The following is a 13,947-nucleotide window of genomic DNA, read 5'->3' as shown; positions in this document are numbered from 1 at the left end:
AGCTCTTCCCTTAGTCTCTCCCCACTAAGATACAATGAAAAGGACATTCATTAACCAACAGAGGACATTCACAGAACACAATAGACATCTGAAAGATCTACACAGTCATATATCTGAAGGTGGGAGTGCTGGACCCCCCCAGGAGGCAGTGGAAGGAGGTAAGGAGATCTCCTCTCCCTCCCCAAATGGCAGTGATCTAGGGCATGGGGTCTTGCTGGCAGCCAGCTAACAACACTGAGAGGAGAAGGGGAAAAAAGACAGCCCTCCATGGGAACGCTTGCACTCTTGGAGTTGCCTCCCAGCCTGTGGGAACACTCCACACTGAGGCAGATAAGCAATCGTGGGGCACCCGACACCAAGCCGAACAGCCCAAGCCGGTAGACAGTGAGTGTAGAGTGGGGGCATTTGGGATTGTGCATATGAAAGAAAGTGCCTTTCCCCCTCACCCCTCGCCTGGTGCACCAGCTCAGCCAGTCAACCAGAAACAGGGGATCTCCACCAGAGCACCTGAGCATACGTGTGTAAAGCAGCAGTGGCTAGTGGGCAAATGCAGATGGGCTCTGTTGGGAGAGCTTCCAAAGGACAGGCACATCTGCCAGGGGTCATGGAGGGCTCAGAAGACACAGTTCCCACCCGCCCCCCGAGTGGTGGCAGGTGGAATCTGCAACCAGATACTAACACTATGCCATGGCACAAATGCACCCCATCAAATAGCATGAAGTGTATTAACACTCCAGACCAGAAGGAAAATGACAAGTACTCAGAAATCAATCCTGAAGTCACAGAAATTAACAATCTAAATGACACAGAATTCAAAATAGCAACCATAAAGAAACTCAACAAGTTACAAGAAAACTCAGACAGTTTAATGATCTTAGGTATAAAAATTAATTAACAGAGGGAATACTTCACAAAAGAGATTGAAACTATAAAAGAAAAACCCAATCAGAAATGTCAGAGAAGAAAAACACAATGAATGAGATAAAGGAAAATCTGGAGTCCTTAAAAAATAGAGCTGATATTATGGAGGATGAATCAGTAATTTAGAGGATGGAAATATAGAAGTGCTGCAGATGGAGGAGGAGAGAGAACTAAGGCTAAAAAGAAATGAAGAAATTCTCTGAGAAATATCTGACTCAATTAGGAAATGCAACATAAGGATTATAGGTATTTCAGAGGGAGAACTGAGGGAGAAAGGAGCAGAGAGCTTGTCCAAAGAAATAATAGCTGAGAACTTCCCAAACCTGGGGAAGGAGCAGGAATTACACGTAAACAAAGCTAATAGAACTTCTAATTACACCAATGTAAAAAGGCCTTCCCAAGGCATATATTAGTAAAACTGGAAAAGTCAATGACAAAGAAAAAATATTAAGGGCAGCAAGGCAGAAGAAAATAACGTACAAAGGAACCTCTAGCAGGCTTTCAGCAGATTTCTCAGCAGAAAACTTACAGGCTGGGAGAGAGTGGAATGATATATTCAAAATTCTGAAAGACAAAACCTTTCAGCCAAGAATATTCTATTAGGTGAAACTATCCTTCAGATATGATGGAGAAATAAAAACTTTCCCACATAAGCAAAAGCTGAGGGAGTTCACCACCACAAGAACCCCCCCCACACACACACACCCAACACATACAAGCACACAAAAGAAATAATCAAGATGACTTTCATACCTGAAAAAAAAGAGAAAGAGTTTGCAAAGCCTTAAGCAAGGAGATAAATAGACAAACAAAATCAGAATATTGCAGCTCTCTATCAGAACAGGTTAGAAAACACTTATAACATTAAAGATAAAGAGAAGGAAAGAATCAAAGATAACTATAATCACTTCATGTTAATACAAACACACAACACAAAACAGAATAAGTTGTGACAACAATAACTTAGACAAGAAATAGGAAAGAGATAGAATCTGCTTAGACTAAGGAAATAAGAGACTATCAGATAATGGACTATCTCATATACAAGATCTTTTATACAAACTTCATGGTAACCACTAAAGAAAAAATCAGAACAGAGACATAAATGATAAATAGGGAAACTGAGAAAACAATTGTAGAGAAACACCACACTGAACTGGCAGTCAGAAATTCATGGGATGAAAAACAGGGAAATAGAGAGCAAGGGGAAAACAAGTGATAAAATGGCAGTATTAAGCCCTCATAGATCAATAATCACTATAAGCATAAATGGATTTAATTCTCCAATCAAAAGACAAAGAGTGGTGCAATGGATTAAAAAACAAGATCCAAAAATATGCTGCCTCCAGGAAATAAATCTCAGCTCTAAAGACAAACACAGGCTCAGAGTGACGGGATGGAAGATAATACTCCAAGCAAGTGGCAAACAAAGGAAAGCATGTGTTGCCATAGTTATAACAGGCAATGTAGTCTTCCAGATTAAAAAAAAAGACAATGAGAGACAAAGAGGGGGAGTACATAATGATAAAAAGGACACTTCACCAAGAGGATATAACACTTATAAATATGTATGCACCTAACACAGGAGCACCAAAGTACACAAAGCAACTATTAACAGACCTAAAAGGAGATATTAACAGCAAAACAATAAGAGTAGGGGTCCTTACACCCCACTTAAATCAATGCATAGATCTTCCAGACACAAAGTCAACAAGGAAATAGTGGAATTAAATGAAAAACTAGACCAGATGGGCTTGATAGATATGTATAGAACACTCCATCCAAAATCAGCAGGATACACGTTCTCAAGTGTTCATGGAATGTTCTCAAAGATAGACCATATTTTGGGAAAAAGGCAAACCTCAATAAATTTAAGAAGGTTGAAATCACATCAAGCATCATTTCTGATCATAAGCTATGAAACTAGAACTCAACCACAAGAAAAAGGCTGGGAAAGTGACAAATATGTGGAGTTGAAACAACATGCTACTGAACAACCAATGGATAAATGAAGAAATTAAAGAAGAAACCGAAAAATATCTGGAGACAAATGAAAATGAAAATATACCATACCGACTCATATGGGATGCAGCAAAAGCAGTCTTAAGAGGGAAATTCATAGCAATACAGGCCCACCTTAACAAACAAGAAAAATCTCAAATACGTAATCTTAAACTACACCTAAAAAAACTAAAAAAAGAACAAGAAGAGCCCAAAGTCAGCTGAAGGAGAGAAATAAAAATTAGAGCAGAAATAAATGAAATTGAAATTAAAAAAAGAGTAGAAAGGATCAATGAAACTGAGAGCTGGTTCTTTGAGAAGATAAACAAAATCGACAAGCCTTTAGCCTGACTCACTAAGAAAAAAAGAGAGAAGGCTCAAAAAAAATTATAAATGGAAGAGGATAAATTACAATGGACACTGCAGAAATACAAAGAATTATAAGAGAATACTATGAAAAACTATATGCCAACTAATTGGACAATCTAGAAGAAATAGATAAATTCTTAGACTCATACAACCTTCCAAAAATGAGTCAAGAAGAGATAGAGAATCTGAATAGACCAATCACAAGTAAAGAGATTGAAACAGTAATCAAAAGCCTCTCAAAAAATAAAAGTCGAGGACCAAAAGGCTTCTCAGGAGAATTCTAGCAAGCATTCATAGAAGACTTAATACCTATCCTTCTTGAACTATTCAAAAAATTGAAGAAAATGGAACACTTCCTAACTCATTCTAGAAGGCCAACATCATGCTGATACCAAAGCCAGACAAGGACAACACAAATAAGGAAAATTACAGTCCAATATCACTGATGAACATAGAAGCAAAATCCTGAACAAAATATTGCCCAACCAAATAAAGCTATACATTAAAAGGATCATACACCATGATCAACTGGGATTTATACCGGGCACACCGGGGTGGTTCAACATCCGCAAATCAATCAATGTGACACACCACATTGACAAAATGAGGAATAAAAACCACATGATCTTCTCAATAGACACAGAGAAAGTATTTGACAAGATCCAACATCCATTGACGATAAAAACTCTCAAAAAAATGGGTATAGAAGGAAATTATCTCAACATGATAAAGGGCATATACAACAAACCCACAGCCAAGATCATACTTAATGGGGGAATACTGAAAGCCATCCATCTGAGAACAGGAACAAGACAAGGGTGCCCACTGGCACTCTTACTCAACATAGTACTGGAGGTTTTGGACAGAGCAATCAGGCAAGAAAAAGAATGAAAAGGTATCCACATTGGCAAGGAAGAAGTGAAACTCTCATTTTTTGCAGACATGATTCTACATATAGAAAACCCTAAAGAATCCATTGGAAAACTATTAGAAATAATCAACACCTACAGCAAAGTTGCAGGCTACAAAATCAACTTATGAAAATCAGTTGCATTTCTATACTCTAACAATGAACTAACAGAAAAAGAAGTCAAGAATGCAATCCCATTTACAATCGCAACAAAAAGAACAAAATATCTAGGAATAAATTAAACCAAGGAAGTGAAAGACCTATACGATGAAAACTGTAAGACAATATTGAAAGAAATCAATGATGACATCGAGAAATGGGATGATATTCCATGCACATGGATTGGAAGAATAAACATAGTTAAAATGTCCATTCTACCTGAAGTAATCTACAGATTCAACGCAATCCCAATCAGAATCACTATGACATTCATCACAGAAATAGAAAGAATCCATTCATTTGGGGCAACAAAAGACCCCAAATGACTAACAGAATCCTGAGAAAAAAGAGCTGGAGGCATCACAATCCCTGACTTCAAAATATACTGCAACGCTATAGTAATCAAAACAGCATGCTACTGGTACAAAAACAGACACACAGATCAATGGAATAAAATTGAAAGCCCAGAAATAAAACCACACATCTATGGACAGCTAACCTTTGACAAAGGAGCTAAGAAAATTCAGTGGAGAAAAGAAATTCTCTTCAATAAATGGTGTTGGGAAAACTGGACAGCCCCCACCCAAAAGAATGAAAGTAGATCATTTTCTTTTGCTATACACAAAAATTAACTGAAAATAGATTAAAGACTTGAAGGTAAGACGTGAAACCATAAAATTCCTGGAAGAAAATACAGGTAGTACACTTTCAGACCTTGGCCTTGGAAGGATATTTTTGAATACCATACCCACTCAGGCAAGGGAAACAAAAGAAAAAATGAACAGACATGACTTCATCAGACTAAAGAGCTTCTGCAAGGCAAAGGAAACCACGAACATAACGAAAAGACAACCCAGCAACTGGGAGAAAATCATATATTCTACAAGGGGTTAATCTCCAAAATATGTAAAGAACTCACATACCTTAACAACAAAAAAACAAACAACCCAATCAAATAATGGGAAGAGGATATGAACAGACATTTTTCCAAGGATATACAGATGGCCAACAGGCAAATGAAATATGTTTAACATCACTTGTCATCAGAGAAAGGCAAATAAAACTACACTGAGATATCACCTTACACCTGTTAGAATGGCTATAATTACCAAGACAAAATAACAAATGTTGGAGAGGATGTGGAGAAAAGGGAACCCTTGTATGCTGCTGATGGGAATGCAAACTGGTGCAGTCATTAGTGAAAACAGTATGGAGATTTCTCAAAAAATTAAAAATAGAAATGCTATACGACCCAGCTATCCCACTACTGAATATTTATCCAAAGAACTTGAAATCAACAATTCAAAGAGACTTATCCACCCCTATGTTCATTGCAGCATTAATCACAATAGACAAGACCTGGAAGGAACCCAAGTGTCCATTAACTGATGAGTGGATAAAGAAGATGTGGTATATATATAATATGGAATACTACTCAGCTGTATAAAAAAAAAGGACAAATTCTTCCCATATGCAACAACACAGATGGACCTTGAGGGTATTATGTTAAGTGAAACAAGCCAGAGGAGAAAGACAAACACTACATTATTTCACTCATAAGTGGAAGATAAACACACATATGGACAAAGAGAACAGAGCAGTGGTTGCCAGAGGGGAAGGAGGCTGGGGGGTGGGCATAAGGGGTAAAGGGGCACATATATGGTGACTGAAAAATAATAATGTACAACTGAAATATCACACTGTTATAAACTATTATGACCCCAATAAAATAATAAAAAAAATCAATTCAGCATAAATAGACAGGTTTTTTCCGGACTCTTAAATGTATGCCATGGATCTATATGTCTATCCTTATGCCACTACTACATTGTCTTGATTAGTTAGCTTTTTAGCAAGTTTTGAAATTGAGGAGTGTGAGTTCTTCAACTTTATTCTTTTTCAAGATTGTTTTACCATTCAGGATTCCTTGTATTTCCATATGAATTTTAGGATCAGTTTGCCAATTTCTGTAAAAACAAAAAACTAGCCAGGATTTTGATAGCAATCGTGTTGAATTTGTAGATTATTTTGGGGAGTATTGACATCTTAACAATATTAAGTCTTCTGATCCATGAATGTGGGATGTCTCTCCATTTATTTAGATATTCTTTAATTTCTTTCAACATTGTTTTGTAGTTTTGATTGTCCAAATCTTGCTCTTTTGTTAAATTTATTCCTATTTTATCCTTTGTTGCAATTGTAAATGGAATTGTTTTCTTAATTTCAGTTTCAGGTTGTTTATTGCTAGTGTATAAAAATATATATAATTGATTTTTCTATACTGATCTTGTGTTCTACAACTTTGAACATTCTTTTCTTAGTTCTGATGGTATATTGTGCGTATTCCGTAGAATTTTCTGTATAGAAGATCATGACTTCTGAAAATAGAGATGGTTTTATTTCTTCTTTTCCAATCCGAGTGCCCTTTATTTCTTTTTCTTGACTACTTGCCCTGGCTAGAACCTACAGTACAATGTTGAAGTAAAGTGGTCAGAGCAGACATCATATTCTCATTTCTGTTAGGAGAAAAGCCTTCAGTCTGTCACCATTAAGTATGATGTTAGCTGTGGGTTTTTAAGGGACAGCCTTTATCAAGTTGAAGAAATTCCCTTCTATTCCTAATTTATTGGGTGGTTTTATTAAGAAAAGATGTTGGAATTCTTCAAATTTTTTTCTGTGTCTATTGAGATGACCATGTGTTTTTTTTTTATTCTATTAATATTACATTAATTAATTTTCAGATGTGAATCTGACTTTGCACTCCTAGGACAAATCCTACTTACTCACGGTGAATAATCCTTTTAATAAATTTGATTTGCTAGTACTTTGGTGAGGATTTTAGCGTCCATATTCATAAAAAATATTGGTCTAAAGTTTTCTTCTCTTGTGCCTTTGTCTGATTTTGATATAAGGATAATACTGGCCTCAGAATGAGTTGGGAAGTGTCCTCTCCTTTTCTATTTTTTATGGAAGAGTTTGAAAAGGATTGATGTTAATCCTTCTATAAAGGTTGAATAGAGGATCATATACCATGATCAAGTGGAATTTATTCTAGGGATGCAAGAATGGTTCAACATCCACAAATTAATCAATGTTATACACTACAGTAACAAAATGAAGAATAAAAATCATATGGTCATCTCAACAGATCCAGAGAGAGCATTTGACAAGATATAGCATCCATTTATGATAAAGACTCTGAATAAAATAGATATAGAAAGAACACACCTCAATGTAATAAAGGCTATATACGATAAACCTACAGTTAACCTCATTGTCAACAGTGAAAAACTGAAAGCTATCCCTCTAAGAACAGGAACAAGACAAGGGTGCCCACTTTTGCCATTCTTATTTAACATAGCATTGGAAGTCCTAGCCAGAGCAATTAGGCAAGAAAAAGAAATAAAAGAGATCCAAATTGGAAAAGAAGAAGTAAAACTCTCACTATTTGCAGATGACATGATTTTACATAGAGAATCTACCCAAAAAACTATTAGAAATAACAAACAAATACAGTAAAGTTGCAGGACACAAAATCAACATATATAAATCAGTTGTGTTTCTATGCACTAACAATAAAATAGCAGAAAGAGAAATCAAAAATACAATCCCACTTACAATCACAACAAAAAGAATAAAATACCTAGGAAAAAATTTAACCAAAGAGGTAAAAGACCCGTACACTGAAGACTGTAAAACATTGGTGAAAGAAATTGAAGAAGACACAAAGAAATAGAAAGATATTCTGTGCTCATGGATTGGAAGAATTAACATAGTTAAAATGTCCATACTTCCTAAAGCAATCTACAGATTCAATGTAACCCATATCAAAGTCTCAAAGGCATTTTTCACAGAAATAGAACAAATAACCCTAAAATTTATGGGGAACAACAAAAGACTCCGAATAGCCAAAGGAATCCTGAGAAAAAAGAACAAAGCTGGAGGTATCACACTCCCTGCTTTCACAATATGCTACAAAACTATAGTAATCAAAGTGGCATGGTGCTGGCGCAAAAACAGACATGAATCAATGTAACAGAATTGAGAGCCAAGAAATAAACCAATGCACGAACAAATATTTGACAAAGGAGCTGACAACACTCAACGGGGAAAGGATAGTCTCTTCAATAAATGGTGTTGGGAAAACTGGACAGCCATGTGCAAAAGAGTGAAGGTACCATACACAGAAATTAACTCAAAATGGATTAAAGACTTGAATGGAAGACCTGAAACCATAAAATCCTAGAAGAAAACGTGGGCAGTATGGCCTTTGACATCTGATCTTAGCGGTATCTTCTTGAATATCATGTCTCCCCAGGCAAGGGAAACAATCAAAATAAACAAATGGGACTACATGACACTAAAAGGCTTCTGCACAGCAAAGGAAACCACCAACAAAACAAAAAGACAGAAACTTTTTAGTTTGATTTAGTCCCATTTGTTCATTTTTTCTTTTGCACAGCAAAGGAAACCATCAACAAAATGAAAAGACAACCTAACAATTGGGAGAAGATATTTGCAAACCACATATCAGATAAGGGGTTAATATCCAAAATATACAAAGAACACAAACAGCTCAACAACAAAAAAACCAACAATCCAATTAGAAAATGGGCAAAAGATCTGAACAGAGATTTCTCCAAAGAAGAAATACAGATGGCCAACAGGCATATGAAAAGATGCTCAACATCATTAGCTATCAGGGAAATGCAAATCAAAACTACAATGAGGCACCTCACTCCGGTCAGAATGGCTATAATTAACAAGACAGGAAACAACAAATATTGGAGAGGGTGTGGAGAGAAGGGAACACTTGTTCACTGCTGGTGACAGTGCAAACTGGTGCAGCCACTATGGAAAGCAGTTTGGAGTATCCTCAGAAAATGAAGGCTAGATCTACCATATGATCCAGCTATTCCACTGCTGGGTATTTATCCAAAGAACTTGAAAACACAAAGGCATAAAGATACTTGCACCCCTATGTTCATTGCAGCATTATACACAATAGCCAAGACTTGGAAGCAACATAGGTGCCCATCAAGGGATGAATGGATAAAGAAGATGTGGTATTTATACACGATGGACTACTACTCAGCCATAAGAAATGACGAAATCCAGCCATTTGTGACAACATGGATGGAACTTGAGGGTATTCTGCTGAGTGAAATAAGTCAGAGGGAGAAAGTCAAATACCATATGATCTCACTCATAAGTAGAAGATAAAAACGACAAAAAAAAAAACAAAACACATAGCATTGGAGATTGGACTGGTGGTTACCATTGGGGAAGGGGGAGAGGGGAGGGCAAAAGGGGTGATTAGGGTCACATGTGAGGGGATGCACTATAATTAGTGTTCGGGTGGTGAACATGATGTAATGTATCCAGAATTTGAAATATGATGTACATCCGAAAAAAAAATTAATAAATAAATAAATTTAAAAATTTTAAAAAATTAAAAGAATTTAAAAACAACAACAACAAAAAAAGACAGCCTAACAATTGGGAGAAGTTATTTGCAAATCATATATCTGATAAGGGGTTAATATCCAAAATGTATAGAGAACTCATACAATTCAACAACAAAAAAATAATCCAATTAAAAAATGGACAAAGGATCTGAATAGACACTTTCCAAAGAAGATATACAGATGTCCAACAGGCACATGAAAAGATGTTGACTGTCACTAATTATTAGGGAAATACAAATCAAAACTACAATGAGATATCAAGTCATTGGAATAGCCATTACTTAAAGACAAGAAATAAGTGTTGGAGAGGATGTGGAGAAAAGGGTACCCTCATGCACTGCTGGTGGGAATGCAAACTGGTGCAGCCACTAGGGAAAACAGTTTGGAGATTCCTCAAAAAATTAAGGATAGAAATACCATATGATCCAGCTATTCCACTTCTGGGTATTTATCCAAAGAACATGAAAGCACTAATTTGAAAAAGTGTATGCACCCCTATGTTCATTGGAGCCTCATTCACAATGGCCAAGACTTGAAAACAACCTAAGTGCCCGTCAACGGGTGAATGGATAAAGAAGATACAGTATATACAGACAATCGAATACTACTACATCATAAAAATGATGAAATCTTGCCATTTTCAACAACATGGATGGAACTTGAGGGTATTATGCTAAGCGAAATAAGTCAGCTGGAGAAAGCTAAATACAGTATGACTTCACTCATGTGTGGAAGATAAACAACAACAAGCAAACACATAGATATAGAGATTATTAATCTAATCTCTAATTATTAATTATGGTGATGGATGGTAATTAGTCTTTGGGAGGTGAACAAGATGTAGTCTTCACAGAAACAGAAATATAATGATGTACCCCTGAAATTTATATAATGTTATAAGCCAATGTTACCGCAATAAAAACAAAAGCAAACAAACAAATAAATAAAAACTGTGCTAAAAAAAAAGTTGAGTAGAATTCATTGGTGAAGCCCCTGGGCCTGGATGTTGTTGTTGTTTTTTCCTAATTCAATATCTTTGCATATTATGGTTTTACTCAGATGTTCTGTTTCTTCTTGAGTCAGTTTTGGTAGTTTGTCTTTGTAGGAATATGTTCATTCCATCTAAGGTATCGAATTTGTTGGCTAACAAGTGTTCATTCTCTTATAGTCCTTTTAATTTTTGTAAGATAGTAGATATCCCCTCTTTATTCCTAATATTAATAATTTGAGTCTTCTCTCTTGTGTCAGTCTAGCTAAAGGATTTTCAATTTTGTTGATCTTTTCAAAGAACTAACTTCTCCTTTTATTGATTTTCTTTATTTTTCTTTTTTCACTTTATTTCCACTCTAGTCTTTATTATTTTCTTCTTTCTGCTTGTTTTGGATTTAGTTTACTCTTCTTTTTTTATTTTATTAAGGTGAAATTTTAGGCTATTGATTTGAGATCTTTCTTCTCTTTTAATACAGATGCTTACAGCTATAAATTTCCCTCTAAGCACATATTTAGCAGTGTTCCATCAGTTTTAGTATGTTGGGTTTTCATTCATCTCAAAGTATTTTCTAATTTTCTTTGTGATTTGTTTTTTAACCAGTTGGTTATTTAGGAGTGTGTTGTTCAATATCTACATTTCTGAGAATTTTCCAAATTTCCTCCTGTTATTGATTTCTAATTTTATTCATTGTTGTTGGAGAAAATACTTTGTATGATTCCAATCCTTTTAAATTTATTGAGGCTTCTTTTACGGCCTAACATATGCTCCTTCCTTGAAAATATCCCATATACACTTGAGAAGAATGTGTACTCTGCTGTTTTTTTTCTCATAGTTACCATGCATGTACGTGTGTGTGTGTGTGTGTGTGTGGTGAGAACACTTAATATCTACTCTCTTAGCAGATTTCAGTTATACTATACGGTATTATTAACTATAGCCACCATAGTGTACATTGGATCCCCAGAACTTATTTATCTTATAACAGAAAACTTATACCCATTGGCCAACATCTTTACATTTCCTTCACACCCTAGCCCTTAGCAACCACTGATTTACTCTCTGGTTCTGTGAATTCAACTTTTTTAGATTCCACACATAAGTGAGATCATACAGTATTTATCTTTTTCTGTCTGTCTTATTTCATTTAGTATAATGTTCTCCAGGTTCATCCATGTTGTTGCAAATGGCGTGACTTCCTTCTTTTTTATGGCTGAATAATATTCCATTGTGTGTATATTTATCACATTTTCTTTATCCATTCATCTCTTGACGAACGCTTAGGTTGTTTCCATGTCTTGGCTATTGTGAATAATGCTACAATTAACATGGGAGTCCAAGATGAAGGTTCTGACTGATTCAGCTTCTGGTGAGAGCTCTCTCTCAGGCTTACACATGGCTACCTTCTCACTATGTCCACACATGGCCTTTCTTCTCTGCACAGAGAGAAGTGAGCTCTCTGGTCTCTCTTACTATAAGGATACTAATCCTATCAGATCTTGGCCCCACTCTTATGACCTTATGTGACCTTAATTACCTTCTTATAGGCCCTATCTCCAAATACAGTTACACTGGGGGAGAGGGCTTCAACATATTTTGGGAGCACACAAACATTAAATCCACAACAACCGCTAACATTTAACATGATGGCTCGTACGTAGCCCTTGAATAAAACAAAGAAAGACCACATTGAAAATATGTGCCTTTCAAAAAAAACCCATAAAATTGATGACTGGCCTGGCAATTTGTTGGCATCCGGATAAATGTTATTTTCCTCACAGTGAAGAGTGAAAGGAAGAAAGAATTCATTCACAATGAGAGCTACAATTCTCATGCTTAGGGAAAAACACCTTTGGGTACTGCTGTTTTGTGAGGTAGGGACCCAGTCTGAACACGGCTGAAGGACACACAGATCTATTTGCTTGGAGAGAGAACAGTGCTTCAGGGTCAGAGTGAAGGGGAAACTCAGAGAAGAGCAAAATACCTGACATTCAGTTTGCTGTTGTGTTGGGTTTCTTCTCTTTATCCCTCTTCTCCACCCTTCCCTACCCTGTTTTTATCCCCAGAAGGCTAACTAAATGGACTGCATCACTAGGGTTCCTTGCCCTTTGGCTTTTACCTGAAGGCAATCACCTATATCCAGGTTCTAAAAGAGAGAGGGTAAATGGTTAGAAACTGGTTACATGTCCAATGGAGCTAGATAATGAAAGCCAGCAGTGCCTGAAACTGAATGAGGTGGAGCCCAAAGGAAGCTAATGTTGGGCAGACTTTCAGAGTGGGTAGGGACATTCCCAAGCCAGTGTGCAGAAAACTATAGCAGTTTTTAATATAGTTTGTGCCTTGATTGATATGGGCCCCTTAAGAGTTTTTATAGAAGCAAGAGGAGCTGATACAATTCTTAGCAACAAGAATTCAGATAGCAAGCAAAATTCATAAGTATTTAAATAATTACTATGTTGCATAAGAAGAGAAAATTGCTGCAGTCCAGCCTAAGTCATTAGAAAGAAGGATTCGACTTCTGTACTAACTCATGAAGACAAAGGTCATAGCATTGAAGGAAGAACAATGGTGTTATTAGGATCTGGATGTTGTGTGGCATGACACATACCAAAAGTCACTTTTCTGGTGTGAAATATAAAAGATTTTATATTTCTGGAGTGAAATATATTGGATTTTGAACTTCCAGTGACATCACCTAAGTTATTACAAGCGACATGAAGTAAAGGGGGTAGTTATTCTTCAGAGCTACCACAAACATCAGAATAAAAACAGCTCACATGTGATTAAATAGTAATGTTTATAAATGGCTATTGCTTGGCTAGGGCTGGGGATGATATGAAAGCCTCATAATTTTGTCCAACAGGGGGATCCATTTTCAATTCAGACTGTAATCAGGAAGCGATTCTTTTGGCTCAGAGGAAGGTTGTACATAACATGTTGCATATAACTAGGGTAGGGTTGCCAGATATTATACAGTATTCCTACTCAGGCCTCTAACCTCACATTTTACCCCCCTGCCACATGCCACGTTCTGGTACTCTCGAAAGGGGCATGTGTTCTACCTCTGAATATCAGGACCTTTTCACGCTCCAGAAAGAAGGAGGCCGGAAGAGCAGGAGACCTGCAAGAAT

Source organism: Equus caballus, chromosome 1 (assembly GCF_041296265.1).
Source record: "Equus caballus isolate H_3958 breed thoroughbred chromosome 1, TB-T2T, whole genome shotgun sequence".
Classification (NCBI taxonomy): Eukaryota; Metazoa; Chordata; class Mammalia; order Perissodactyla; family Equidae; genus Equus; species Equus caballus.
This window is presented reverse-complemented; position numbering follows the sequence as displayed.